This window comes from Mesoplodon densirostris, chromosome 1, assembly GCF_025265405.1.
Source record: "Mesoplodon densirostris isolate mMesDen1 chromosome 1, mMesDen1 primary haplotype, whole genome shotgun sequence".
Lineage (NCBI taxonomy): Eukaryota > Metazoa > Chordata > Mammalia > Artiodactyla > Ziphiidae > Mesoplodon > Mesoplodon densirostris.
This window is the reverse complement of record NC_082661.1, coordinates 97,358,530-97,374,626: the sequence shown is the minus strand read 5'-3', so window position 1 is coordinate 97,374,626 and position 16,097 is coordinate 97,358,530. Positions and strand designations below refer to the sequence as shown.

The 16,097-nt window shown below is 36.1% G+C and overlaps 1 pseudogene; it reads left to right on the top strand.

Moving 5' to 3' along the window:
* The first annotated feature begins 13,757 nt into the window (after window positions 1–13,757).
* Window positions 13,758–15,029, top strand: LOC132488368 (large ribosomal subunit protein bL9m-like; annotated as a pseudogene).
* The last annotated feature ends 1,068 nt before the right edge of the window (window positions 15,030–16,097 follow it).

The following is a 16,097-nucleotide window of genomic DNA, read 5'->3' as shown; positions in this document are numbered from 1 at the left end:
ATTAGTTTCATAAAGTAGTCTGTTCATTCGGAAACTTAGATCACTGCCTAGTAAAAATATAGTTACTTCAGAAGGCACATTAACTTATGCAAGTTACTACCACATGTAATGAAGCTCACTGTAACAGTAATATGCTAAATGGCACCCATTAATGTCTCATTATGTAGAAGCTTATTTTAGAAGAGCTTCTAATCTCTTTTAGCACTCAGGAATAAGACACAGAAAATTTCATTTTCAGTACTGACCTAAAGTTGCCAAACTTAAGATAAGTCTTCATTATCAGCACAATCAATTTTTTAAAAGAAATGAACTAATTGTCAGCTTTGGGACCAAATCTTAACAAACTATTAAATATTTTTACATACTCAGCAGTAATCTATAAACCCTCAAATAGAAATTCATTCCTCACTACTGCCATCAATTACTCCAAAATTTTAAAAAATTACATAAAATATATTTGAAGAGTGCTATAAATCAAACACTGAATTAAATGACAGCGTTTATATTCACTTTTCAAAAGAAAAGGCACAGGTAATGACCTATTATGAAAAGGCACAGGTAATGACCTATTATGAAAGACATTAGATAGTCTTTTTTTTTCCAAGTCAAGGATTGAATTGGAACATGGAATCATCTTCCATTTTCTCCATCATATAATATTTCTTGAATGCTCAACTTCAATACAGTAGAAGAAGTAACAATTTCCCAGAGGTAATTTAAAAAGTGGATTTATTTAATATATTCAATATTCATTTGAAGGAAAGTTATTAAGTATCTCTGTATTAATCAGGATTCATTTGGTTGCAAATAATAGAACATCATCACAAATTAATCATTATGAAAAGATTATTTACCTCACCTGGACTCTAAAATTCAAATAAATAAAATCAAATTTCTTTTTCTCTCATTTGTTTACCTTTGCTTGTCTTTGGTTTTCTTCAACTCTTGGTTTAATTTTTTTCTTCTGCAAATAGGCTGCTTCGATTTTCTGGAAGGGTGGACTTTCAGCAGCTCCAGTCTTAACACCCTTATGATATGAAATCCAAAAAGAAGAGAAAAATATTACTTACTAACAGTTCAGAAAATTCTGAGCAATGGGACACTTTTCCTACCTTTGGACCAAAAGCCTGTATCCCAGGTTTAGGTTCAATGAATGATAATCTGACCAGAACCACAGGTAGTGGGAGAGAAGTTTTCTAAAGGAGATGTGGTGGTGTTTTTTAGAAGAAAAGGTATGGAAAAACATGCTAAGCAGAAAAAACAAACAATCAAACAAATAAATAACAAAGTTAACTGCCCATTATCAGCACAATCAATTTTTTTAAAAGAAATGAACTAATTGTCAGCCTTGGGACCAAATCTTAACAAACTATTAAATACTTTTATGTACTCAGAAGTGATCTTATAAACGCTCAAATAGAAATTCATTCCTCACTGCTGCCATTAATTATTCTGAAATTTTAAAAATTTATATAAAATACATTTGAAGAGTGCTATAAATCAAATATTGAATCAAATGACATAGCTTATATTCACTCTTCAAAAGAAACAACAATTTTGCTACTCCATAAAATTAGTTCAGTTGTCTATATAGAGTTGCATTTGGTTAGATACATCATTTATATTTGTGTATTTACTTGCATATAGCAGTGGTTTTCAAGCAAAATTGTTGTCAGCATGAGCTGAGCATTTTCAATAGGAGAGGCACTCCAGATCCGGAAATATCAAAAGAATATCAAAAGGATACCATATATTTTAGAGTATGAACATCAAAGTGTCTTCTCTAGGATCTAAGGAAAACTTTTCCAAAATTTAAATTTCACAAGAGAGTGTTCTGCACACTAAAAACAGCATGAATAAGACTGAGAATTTCTGCTCACATAGTGCTTATCTATACTGTTGGTTGGATACAGAGACCAAGCAGGTAAACGAAATAAATAAGATGGGTTTTGACTGTGATGTATTATGAACAAAAATTTTTAAAGAAATGATCTAGAAAGGAACTTGTGAATAGTATGCTAGAATTTTAGTGAAGTAAAGAAAGGCCTCCCAGAGGTGAATTTTTAACTAAGACTTGATTGACAAAAAGAAGTCAGTCATGGAAGGACTTGTGGAAAGAGCAGAGGGGGCAGCAAGGGAAAGCTTGAGGTTTTAAAAGCCACTGTAGTTGGTGCTCTGTGAATGAGAGGAGAGTGTTAGAAAATGCAGTCAGATAGGAGGTAAACAAAGGCTATATTATATTGACACTTTATACTATTTAACAAACTGATTTTAATTTGGATACAAGGAGAAACCAATGGAAGTTTTAAGTGGGGCTAGAAAAAAGGAGGTTTGGAAGGTAGTGATATGTTCTAATTAAATTTCTAGAAGCCTAGTCTAGTGGCTGTATGAGGGTTATGTTTAGTGAACAGCAATGGAACTAGGAGAAAAGTTAGTAGACTACTGTAGAAGTCTAGGAGTGAATTAGGGTGGCAAAGAAGTCAACCAAAAGAATATACTTTGAATATAGAGCTGATAGATTGACTGTTGTATTGGATTTGAGATATGAAGAAAAATTAATAAGGAATGACTTGCAGGTATTTAACCTGGGAAACTGTATGGACAATCGTTTCATTAACTGAGATGAGAAAGACTAATATAGCAATAGGGATTGGGAAAAATTTTCAAGACCTTGGTTTTGGACATATAAATTTGAGCTGCATATTAAACATCTGAGTGAAAATTCTGAGTAGGAAGCTTGATAGACAAATCTGTAGCTGTAGGGAAACTTGGAGGGGTATATTATCTCTGCTGTGCATCTACAACTTAACAGTGCCCGACCCGTTGTATATACTCAATGAATATTTGCTGAGTAAATAAATGAAGAATCTACTGCCCTTACTCTTACTTTTTACTCTTCATGTAGTCTTCTAATTAGTTCATCACTTATTCAGTATCTCCCAAGCTTATTCCACATGAGGAGGAATGATAACATAAATAGGAAATCTGAACATTTTGCATACTGAAAAGAAAACTCCTTAAATAGATTATTAAATGGAAATATTTCATATAAATTGAAATAGCACTAATTCTTACCTACAATATGAAAATCTCTGGAATGACTAAGAAAGTTTAAGTTCCTAATACTACACCTGATACGTCTTTGATAGCTATTTATCATGATAGGCTCTGCCTATGAAGAACATATGTATTTTGTGTTCATTCATTTATTCATTGATTTTTGAAAAATACTTATTGCATCTTTACCCTGCTACATGCACTTTACTAGGCATTCAAGGGATTCCATGGGAGGATAATGCCTCTGCCTATGCTGGAGTCTAGCCATACTATAGAAATCACAACCAGCACTTTACATTCAATAAAGTTGCAATCATACAAAGTTTAATGGAAACATGAGGTAGGATATTCTAGAGACTTCCTGGTTTGTTATATTTTACATGAAAGTAGCAACAGAGACTGAAAAAGCATAGTCCAGGCAAAAGAAACAGTGTACTATCTAACTGGCATATTATAGAAAAAACTGTGGCAGTACTTAAAGATATACTGAAAAGGTCAGCAGCAAGGATAAGAGAAGAGGGTAAGAAATTAAAGACAGAGAAAAGGATCAAGAAGCCATTTGAATAATCTAAGTGAACTCCCTGATCTAAGGCAGTGACACTTTGAATAAAGAGGGGCTTCCAAATTTCAGACTTTGACATTTAGGGACAGATAACACCATTCACCTGGATGTGCTGAGGGAAAAATGGAAGAGAGATTGGGACATCCACACGGGATGTCTAGTAGGATGGGCAGATCTGGAGAAAGGTTGAAATTTAACCCATAGAGCATAGCTATATCAATGATAGTTTAACATATGAATGTAGGGCTTCCCTGGTGGTGCAGTGGTTGAGAGTCCACCTGCCGATGCAGGGGACGCGGGTTCCTGCCCCGGTCCGGGAAGATCCCACATGCCGCGGAGCAGCTGGGCCCGTGAGCCATGGCCACTGAGCCTGCGCATCCGGAGCCTGTGCTCCGCAATGGGAGAGGCCACAACAGTGAGAGGCCCGCATACTGCAAAAAAAAAAAAAAAAAAAAAAATGAATGTAGCTATGAAAAGCCAGCAAGAGTAAAGAGAGACTAACAGCAGAGGCAGAACCCAAGAAAATAAAGTATAGATATAAGAGAAAGAGTATATATAAGAAACTGAGTGGTCATAGACAGAGATACACATATGGAAGTAACGGGATGCAGTGTCAGGAAAGCCAAGAGAGGAGAGTATTTTGAGGAGAGGAGGATCAATAATGCCAGATGACACAACTGTAAGTTAAAAAGCATAACATTTAAATACATTTTGATATAGTGATGCAAGATGAAGGAAAAGAATCCAGCATTTTTTCTGCCATCATGAGCAATGGTCAGGATTTTCCTAGGAGAATGTGCAGACTTTTGAACAATGTAATTCAAGAGAAAGCTCTTTGGGGAAGGTTTTAATGATAGTCAAAATAATTGAAAATTTGACACAGCAACAGAAGATTAGAAAAATTAGAGATCTTCAGTCTATAGAAAAGATGATTTAATATAGTTCTCCAAGCCATCCTTACTTATATGAAGGACTCTGACATGGAATGTTTCCTCTGGAACACACCACTGGGAGGTAAGACCAGAATAATATTTCACTGGGAAATGCTGTATTCTAATTTGGAAGAATAGAACAAGTCTGTGACTAATGAACAGAAACACATATTTGAATTTATTTGAAATGGGAAGGGGCAGGGAGAAGTTATAAAGATACACATTATGGTACTGAAGGGAATGGCAATGTCTAATTGAGGAAAATAATGCCTTACTGAAGTATTCGGGAGTTTTCATAGTCAGAAAAATAAATATGCATGATTTTGTTTGCAGACTACCTGACTATACCTTTTTATGGAGACTAAATAGGTTTTCCTTCTAGTTATAAGAGAGTAATGCTATGTTACTGTTATATTTCCTCTAAATTTCAATTGTTGATGCAGTTTCGTACTTCTAGAATGAGATGGTAAGCACAGTAAAATCTTGCTTTTCATCTTCCATTGCTTCTGAACCTGGAAGTAAGCATTAGAATAATTATTTAATATTTATTAGGTACTTTGACTTATATACTCTGGGAGCATATGAAGATTGAAAGTATAGCTGAGTAACAAAGGAAGTATAAGCCTGATGAATTACTTTTTTAATCCAGGAAAATAACATACATCTAAATTATCCTAGTAATTCCAAGCTTTATTATGCAATTTATTTGTGATCCCATTAGTATGAAAATGGCAGAAAACAGTCTGCTTGGCTGTGTATAAAAGCTATCTAGACCTTAAGTGGTAGAATAGAATATTTTAGGAATATGATTGACCTTTCATGACTAATGGTTTGTGATTTATTATTTTACCTCCCTTCCATAAAAATGGAATTTAGGAGAGTGACAGATAGTTAAAAGGAATTGAGGGTCTTTTTCCTGGCCAGATTTATGATGGACTTTACTATGCTTCCAAGGAGGAAAAGGATATCTTCAAGGATGGTCATCTTAGGCATAAATTTAGCCATTATTGATTATATTGTCCTCTAGTTGAAGTAACTAATCTTTCAGCTGATGGCAAATGGAAGTCAAATGTCCTGATTATTTCACTTTGAATTTTAAAAGGCACAGAGTCAAATTTAAACTTAGCCAGCTAAAATAAAATAATGGAAAAAGATGTTGTCAACTAATGAAACAAAATAGAAATGTTTTCATTACTTCAAAAATAATGAAAATATATTTTAGTAAAGAAGAAATCAACACTCCATTTCCCAGCATTGTTTTGGAAATAGATCATAGAATGATAATGTAAGAAGACCAGATGGGAAACACAACAAGCAAAAATTAAACTTTCAAAATAATTCAGTATAAGGTACATGGGAACCTCGGAAATAACTCTGTGCTTTATAAACATTTATTAATTACACAAAAATTTACCATTTTTCATTAGTGTTAGATGGAAAAAAAAACCCCAAAACTATATATATATATATATATATATATATATATATATATATATATATATATATATATATATATATATATATATATATATAAATATTTTGGTCTTAAAGAAGTGAAACAGAAAATAGAAACCATTGAGTGGTTTTGTAGATCTTCTAAAGATAAATAAATCACAAAAAACTTTCTGAATGTTATAACACATAGTATGTAACTGAATATAAATCAACTGTAGCATATTATCAACTTTTCCACAAATAGCTTTTAATTATGACTATAAGAAAAATTACTGCTAATATTTCCCTCACTGGGCCCTGTGCTTTGTATTTAAAAAGAATTCAAAAGAACAATTACAAAGAAAAAATATGCCTTACTTGATGTGAAGTGTAACACTAGTTGCAATTTAGCATATAGCTTTAGAAAATAATAGAGTCAATCATTTCTTTTCGGGTCATATGATAAAAACTGCACACCACCTAAAAGAGGGCTAATATATCATATACTCAATGTAACATTTGGTTAAATAGACCATTTACTCAAATCTCAGTGCCCAATTAAAAAAATCAGAATCTATAATTTCTTAATCAAATACTACTAAACAAAGTTATTTGTGAATTTTTCACAGCTGTGAAATATCAAATATGATCATAGCTCCACAGTTAAAAATAAATAGAGGGGCTTCCCTGGTGGCGCAGTGGTTGAGCGTCCGCCTGCCAATGCCGGACACACGGGTTCGGGCCCTGGTCTGGGAAGATCCCACATGCCACGGAGCGGCTGGCCCCGTGAGCCACGGTTACTGAGCCTGCGCGTCTGGAGCCTGTGCTCCGCAACAAGAGAGGCCGCGATAGTGAGAGGCCCGCACACCGCGATGAGGGGTGGCCCCCACTTGCCACAACTAGAGAAAGCCCTCTCACAGAAACGAAGACCCAACACAGCCATAAATAAAAACAAACAAACAAATAAATAAATAAATAAATAAATAGAATTTATGAAATTATTTGATAATTGAGACCAACATACCAATATATTTTTCTTATGACTTCTTTTGCAAAAACAAAACAAAACAACATATGTAAGGAGGAATTACGAAATTGAGGCAGTTGACAATTAAAATAGGCCTTTGTGTTTTCAAATAATATGATTAACCTTAGAGAAATCTATGCTAAAAATGAAGACTACCAGTCATAAGATTTTGACCTATTACCGTATGTTCCTGTGAATACAGTTTATGCTATTTATAAAAAAGGAAATCACAGAGCTCTTCAGTATATTTATATAGAGCTTTACCCTAAATTCACTCATAAAAAAAACTTACTATTAGTCTAGAACTCTGCAAGGTGCTTAGAATAAAGAAATGCATAAAAAGTAGGTCCTCAACTTGAGTAATTGAGGATCCCATGCAGGAGACAGATGTTATAATCTTAGACTTTGTATGTTTGAATCCATCATCTACCATACCCCATCTTTCTCACTCCTATCAGGCTACAGTAACCTACCTTTATTCCTCAGATACAAATACACAAAAGGCTTTCCCACTGGAGTTTCCCTGTGCCTGGGATGCTTGACATGACCAACTATTTCTCAACCTTAAGGTCTGTGGCATTCACTAATAGTTACCTACTCAGCATGCCCATTTCCTATCTTTTTGCTTAATATTTTATATAGAGGAAGAGATCATGTTTATTTCAAGCTAAATATAACAGTAACAGTCTACAGTTTCTTAAACTCCTTTACTATTAGTGCATACATATTTCCCAGTTGCTGGTAATACAATGTAAGCAAAAATTTGTTGTACACTTTTCTGAGAAACACGTTGCTTCCCAAAAAATAAACAACAGATGTAACTATTCCTTACCTCTTCTGCTGTGTACAGAGGTGGGATGAATGGAGATGCATCGGGTGACCATGAGGCAACAAGCTTAAAGGAGAAAGCTAAGAAGCTAAGGATAACTAAGTCATGGTAGCAACAGCCTACTTCTAGAATTCTTGAATAAGAAAAAAAAAAAAAAAACAACTATATTTAAACGCCATTACTGACTGGTACAAAGCCCCAGCTAAAGTTCTATGCTCAAACATAAGACTTATTCTTTAAAATTCCTTCTGTAACCAGTTATGTTATAGTGCCTAAACCTTTTTTATTTCCAAGCATGTATATTAACATGTGATTTTCTTATTTATTTATTCGTTCACTTGTTTATTGTCCAGCTCCAATTCTGGGTGGAATGCCATCTCCATGAGGACAGGGAGTTTGTCCTTTTGTATACCTTTCACCTTTTGTACATTTAAACCTATCAGGGAGAACACAGAGCAAGTGATAACTGCCTGAATACAGGAGATAGAGGAGAAATTTTCAAAGTGTGTATGGAGGAAAAGTATTCCAGGCAAGAAAAATGAATATGGGATAAGACAAGGAGACATGAAGAGATGGCAAACAATTCTCCCTGAGTAGACCACAGTATCCAGTGGGAAGTAGTATAAGATGAGGCTGAAAGGAGTGTTTTCACATTGGAGGGAGTTTATACTTCACCTGCTATACCATGCAGAACCTCTGATTAAATTAATAAAGCAAATAATGTGATGGTTATGTACTATTGAAAGATAAGTTTCAGGCCTGGTATATTAGAAGGGAAAGAGATGAGTTTGGTAACCAGTAAAAAAATATATATATATTGCAGTGAGTTATGCAAAAAAGTGAAGGAAACTTCAATCAGGTTAAATTGATTGGGATGGAAGAGGATAGACATATTAAAGAGATTTGGGTCTAGAATCTGTTTTAGTCATAAATTATAAGAAAAAGTTAATGTTATACAGGTATTTCAGAACAAGGAAAACTTTTGGTATAACAGTAAAATTGATTTTATTCATCTTGATTAAAGGGCCTACAGAACAGTAAGGTACCACAGGTAATAATGATTACCAGGCAATAGTTAATCCTGGATTAGGAACTAAGATAAAGTGTCAGAAGAAGATACAAAAATATAGTTATTAGTTAAAAATATGAAGGTGGATAGATACCTTTCAGACAGAGAATGTAGAGGAAGATAAAAGAAGATCTAGGAGGGAACTTCGGGAAAACCCAATACTGAATAAAATAGGATTAAAAAAAACATGAGATGTAGAAGTTATAAAGACCTAAGAAAATCAGAAAAGAAAAATTCTTCAGAATACAATTAAGAGAACGCGTAAGCATCTGGTGAGAAAATATTTTAAATGCCACCAAAATATCAAGTTAGAAAACAAAATCAAAGTGCATGTTGGATTTAGTAATTAAGACGTATGTATTCTTAGAGCAATAGAAAAATTTCTGTTAATTATAAATGTTTTTCTACTGATCTGAGTATACATAAACAATTTACTGCTTTTGTCAAAAGAAGAGCAGCAGGAAAAGAGGAAAGGTCCACATTAGTTGGACATCTATCCACTCTGGTAAATGTGATAGTAGAGTCAAATGCAATTTAATTTAGGAGATCAGAAAATGTACTGTTTCTGGCACACACAGCTTCTGGAGTATATTATATCAATGCCTACAACACAAACTTATATCAACAGCAGAACTGAATATGACTACCTAGTGCAAAATAAATAGAAGACAACTTGTCAGTCATATAGCTCCATCAGGAACAATCCCCCTATTCTTTACATTTTCAGTCATTTAAAAAATCAAAAATGACAGCTAATGGTGAATGTTACTGAGCTGGGAGCAGTGGCATGCATCATTCTTTTAATATGAGAGAAAATATCCCTCTATTTAATGAGGGATATTTCTAACTTAGAGTAACATGGTAACAGCTGATTTTGTACCTCCATGTTCTATGCTCTTTTGTGCACAAATGATTTGGCTCTGTCATGGGCATTTCTGACTACTCTTGACTACTACCTATTTGGGCCTCAGATGCAGTTCATACCCACAATAAAATTCTCCAACATTCTGAGAAGAGCCTTCTTATTGTGTGTATCTATTGAATAATTGTGTTCTTTCCAGTTTCTTTAACTTTTGGCTATAATTTAAACTGCATATAGAAAATTGCACCTGTCATAATCATAGAGTTGTTGACAAATTAAGCACACCTGAATAACCAGCACCCAGATCAAGAAATGGAATTATCCTAGCACTCCAGAATCCCTCCTGGTCCCCTTTCAGGTATCACAGAACAAAAGATAACCATGAACCTGAATTCTAACACAATATATTACTTGGCCTCTTTTGTTACTCTATAAATGTCTGATGACCAATGTACTTGGCATTTTTCATATGTTTACTAATTGGTTATTTGGATTTCTTCTTCTATTAAGTGTCTGCTGAAACCTTTTGCCCATATTTCCACTGGATTTATGTCTTTTTACTATTAGTTTGTAAGAGTTCTTTATTTATTTTGGATAAAAATCCTTTATTTGGATCCATGTACTGTGAAATCATCTTCCTTCTGTAGGTTGCTTTTTCACCCTATGTATAGTGTCTTGTGAAGGCAGAAGTTATTATTTTTAATGCAGCACAAATTATTATTTCCACTTATGATTAGTTATGTCTAAGAAACCCTATCTACTCCAAAGTCACAAAGATACTGCATGATATTTTCTTCTAAATTATGCAATCTACAATTGACTTTTGTGTGTGATGTGAGGCAGAAGTGTATCCAGTTCACTCTACTTGTTTCAGTTTTTTGCAACATAAATGGATAGATTTTTTTTTTTTTTTTTTTTTTTTTTTTTTTTTTTTTGCAGTTCGCAGGCCTGTCACTGTTGTGGCCTCTCCCGTTGAGGAGCACAGGCTCCAGATGCACAGGCTCAGTGGCCATGGCTCACAGGCCCAGCCGCTCTGTGGCATGTGGGATCTTCCCAGACTGGGGCACGAAGCTGTGTCCCCTGCATCAGCAGGCGGACTCTCAACCACTACACCACCAGGGAAGCCCGAATGGATAGATTTTTAAAGCTGTGTATTATACAACTCATTATTTTTAAGTACCAATCTTAAATCCTTGGAACTTTCTTACAATTTTAACAAGCAAAATAATGTTGCTATAAAAGAAGATCCCTGCCATACTGAAACCTACTACAGAGAGTTAATTACAATAGAACACAGAAGATCACAAGTTAAATCTGCACCCTCATTGTAAAGATCTAGGAAAGGGATACTCACACAGAAAACACTGAGCTTTGAAGGAAATGAGTGAACAGAGACACAGAGACTGGAAGGCAGAGTAGAGAGATTTATACAAGAGATGTATTTAGTGGAGGTTTTCAAAAGAAATCAGTCACACTATGTAATATTAAACATTCTGCTCTGTTCCCCTACCTAAAAATCTTTAGTAAATTTCTAACAATGTCCACTAAAGAATATTAACTTGAAAATACATCAAGTTATTAATCAATGTGGCAGCTCTGTTTCTCTTTCAAATCCTTGTACATATTAGAAGTGATGTCACTTAAGGTGGCCTTGTAATATATATCCCATCATGTTGTTTGCCAAGGATGTGTAGTCTGATACAATGTCTGAAAACTTAAAGAAATTTGGTGAATATGAAATGACAAATATAATATGAGGAGCAGAGTTGCATAAGAGAATTTTAGCAGGCTCTCTTGTTGAACACATAATTTGGTCTACAACTCATTAGATGTCCAAGGATATTTTTATAGTAAATAATAAAAGATATCAAGTTGTACTGTTTATATGTATGAGTGAAATAATGTTGAAGGTTTAAATTATTTGTAATACACAAACACATGAAAGAGAACTACATTCTCAAAAAAAAAACAAAGTCTCTGAACAACCACAGTTAACTATTAAAGGAATCAACAAATTTATCATTATTAGAGGTTTCTTTTAGATTTTAAGTATGTAGATCAATTACCACTGATGCTTAACTTGCTTTGATGGGAAAATGAAGTCAGCATTTGTTACCTATATAATTTAATGATAAACTTCATTATGCTACTCATATTTTGCTCCATTTTAGACTTGATTTCAAACTCAAAGGATGCTTTGTCTACTATGGAGCTCACAGCAAAACTCAAACCAGAGAATATGCTCAAGAAACATACATTCCCAGCTTTTAGGAAATAATAGGTAATAAGCACACTATCCCTCTCTATACAGAGGAGAGGTTCTTCTTTAGTGGCCTTATGCTAACAGGTATCTTGTAAACACAAAAAGATGTGTTTGCTTGTTGATATAGAAGTCAATAGTTCAGAGAGGTTTTGGCTTACTAAAGTTTTTCCTATCCAAAGTAACAGTGGCTTCCTCATCATGGCCGTTTCCTTACTACAGCAGTGTAGTGTTGATACACCTACTGAACATAGAAAAGACAACAGTTCCCTTAGAAACTTGGTCCTGCCGCATAGCTTTGAAAAGGGCTCCTAAAATCTCAATCGAAGATCTCTCTTTTCTTAACCGTGTCCAGGATTGAGTGAGAGATTTAATAATCTGTAATAAATTCCTTTCTGCTTAACATAGCTGGAGGGAATTTTTTTTCTTTCTAATGGTAATTTGACCAATAGTGTGTGCTGTAAGAATGAAATATAATGGAAATTGTTTAATACAGTGATTGGGAGATCATCAGTGTTCAACAAATGTTAGTATCACAGTTATTGAGAATTCCTCAAATATGTATGAGGTATGAGAACTAAATTATTGCCTGTCATATCAGTAAACAAAGGATGTCAGAGCCATCAGCCATCACATTGCAGATGCCCTGATAGTGAGCCCTGAGGGAACTCAGGAAATAAACAAAAAATGCCCACCGTCTAGCAGTCATCAGACTACAGTCACCCCTGGTGGTGCAGCCTGAGGAAACTCAGGATGAGAAAACACAGGATACTGGCCCCAGAGAGCTGAGGTGCACATCAAAAGAATGATTTCAGTGAGCCCAGACTCTTGCATCTTCCCATACCTAGAAAAGTGCTAACTTCCTTAACTTGAGATATCTGGTTTGCTTTTATTAATAGTAATCTTTTGATGTTCTGACTACCTGATTCTGTTGCAAATACTCCTCTATATCCTGGCCTCCTCCTTTCCTGTTTGGAGCAGTCTCTCAGAGTTAAGATACTGTCTCCAAGGCTTGAAGTCCTAAGAATGTCTGTCGACTAAAACATAACTCTCAACTTTTAGGTAGTGCTTTTTTTTTTTTTTTTTTAGTCAACGGGTATAAACTAAGCAACTATATGAAGAACCTAGGGGCAGGACAGGAATAAAGATGCAGACCTAGAGAATGGACTTGAGGACCCAGGGAGGGGGAAGAGTAAGCTGGGACGAAGTGAGAGAGTGGCATGGACATACATACACTACCAAATGTAAAACGGATAGCTACTGAGAAGCAGCCACATAGCACAAGGTGATCAGCTCGGTGCTTTGTGACCACCTAGAGGGGTGGGATACGGAGGGTGGGAGGGAGACGAATGAGGGAGGAGATATGGGGATATATGTATGCGTATAGCTGATTCACTTTGTTATAAAGCAGAAACTAACACACCATTGTAAAGCAATTATACTCCAATAAAGATGTTAAAAAAAAAAAGGCAACTATAGATGAAACACTTCTGAGCAAAGTTAAATGGCAAGTAAACTCCTAGGAATTTTAGATTACCTCTGGCTATCTTTCACAATTTCTCCTTATGATCTACTGCAACTTACTTTAATCTGGGGATGGGGACCTCATCCTTACCTTCCTAGCTGAAGATTCTGATGCCCTTCTGCCTCAGTTACAGTTCAGGGACTGTATCAAACTCCTCTGTACGGTCTCACTTCCCTGGTAGAAGAACATGGTGGCTGTGCATGCGCGGCCTGGGGGGCGGAGCTTTGCTGCGGGAGGGCGCTAAGAAGCTGCTGAGACGAGGAGGTCCCGAGAGCCTGCAGGCGCAACTTGAAGGGGGAGCATGCCCGGCTTGGAGCTTGACCTTAGCCTCTCTCACAATTGGGGCTCCGTCATCGGGTTGCTCCGGTGGAAAGTGCAGCTAGGCCAAGAGGCCCGGAAGCCCGTGCCTGCACTGGCAACACCACGTCCACAAGCTGGTAGAGGACACGAAACACCAGACCAGAGATAACTTGCAGCTCATCCTCACGCAGCCAGTGGAGGAACTTGGAGTCTGGAGGTGACCCGGTCTCGGTGAAAAGAATCTGTGGGCGGTAACTGACTACTTCCTCAAGGACTGGCTGTACATGCACCTCCTGAAAACGAGAAGCCATTTCAAGGGAGAACTTGCTGAGACAAGAAGGAAGACCAGAGAAGATCCAGACCAAGGCAAGTGAGGCGACAGTGAAATTTCTGAGACGATGTCACCTGGACGAGGGAATGAAAAACAGTGTCAAAATGGGAGCTAAACCCTGAAATAGTTGCTGGCCACTTCCTCAGAAATCTTGGTGTTGTGGTCACCCCACATGTGTTAAAGTTACCAGGAAAGCCCATCACACAGAGGGGCGAATACTGGTGTGAGGTGACGGTTGTGGACAAAAAGTTAATCAGTTGATCTAAGAAAGAATTGGAAAATTTCATTCAAGCCAAATTTGAGGATTATAACCTAGGAAGAACATCTCAGAAAGTTCTGAGAACTAACTATTCTGCCAGTTAGAAATCAAGGCACAGTTACATAAGTTTTTTGAGATAGAGGGCTGAACATCAAATGATGTATTCACAGTTTACATAATCCAGATCTAAGTGGCATCCTGGTGGGTCATGTGACCCTTTATAAGATCAAGAAGGAATGTTATCTTTTAAGGAGTTGTCTTGTTGGTGCTAGAAGAATGTTGCTCTCTTTGGTTGAGCAGGTATTCCTGACCATGGGGGAGGTTTGGTCAATTCATAATACAGATACACGATGCACAGTGGAGGGTGAAGAGAGGCCAAAGGGCAGAGAAGAAATTTTATGTTTATAATTTTCTTGTCACCATAAAATATGAATTTTATTTCACACTGTAAATGGGCTTGGCACTATGAGGGTACCTGTGTCTGTGGTGAACTTTGAGAGGCCCAAGACCAAAAGATATAAGTACTGGTTAGCCCAGTAAGCTGCCAAGGGAATGGCCCCCACCAACTCGCAGACTATCTGAACCTATTCTCCCTTCAAAATAGCAAAGCAGAATTAGAGGAGCAGTGGAGCAAAGGTGGACCAGCACCATAGTATCACTCCCAGCTCTGACCCAATATGGAATTTTAGAGACCATCGGAAGACAGCAGACTAGACTGTATATACATATTGAGTTGTCCATATTTGCCATCTTCATCTTTAGCAGTTATCACATCTGGCTTTGTTGGGGCAGTCCGACTCCAGAAATACCAGGCTGTAATTTTGATAAATTGAGTATTAATAGACCAAAAGAGTCTAGATCTATTTAGCCTCTTCCTCCATTAGAATTCATTGGAGTAAATGGTAGAGCTAGCTCATTCTCATCATCCAAACTGAAGGTTTGTACCTCAAGAAAAAATGAAGAGGAAGAGGTGTGTTCTTTAAAAAAAAAAAAAAAAAAAGCTCATTTATGATCACTGGCTTTTAAACAGAGTATTGAACATATGATATACTTGATGATTGAATGAAGGATCAAACTTCTCTTTGGATGTACTCCAAGCTTACTTATCGAAGTGTTGATTTCAAGGCAAAGGATGTTATTCTACTCCATCTGATATAAAGAGAGAGTAAAATCTTAAGACCAGATGAAGACAATTCAGTCTTAGTCGGTTTACATCATAGTATTTTTCAAAATTATGGAAAACGTGTGTGCAGTAGAAACATAGAATATGAGATTCTGAGCCGTCAGAACTGTCTTACTCACCATTGCACCCAATGATCTTAGCTCAGGGCCTGGTATGGTGACTCGCTTAAAAATCACCATCCTTGTCATCAACATCCTAGAAACAATAAACACTCTACCAATCATTGTCACTTTATAGTTTGTGTATTTAACAAGGCTTGGAGAAAAGTATAAAAAACCCAAATTTACCCATGGGGCCTCTGAGGCTGAGAGATTATCCAAGGTTACAAAGTTAGAGAGTGGCAAAGCCAAACATTAAACACAGGTTTGTTTAAGAAATCTCAAGTTGTGAATAACAGAAAGCCCCTTTAGTGTGAAATATTGTTTTTACTGTGGCATTCTAGAGATGTTGCTACTATCTGCCTTTCC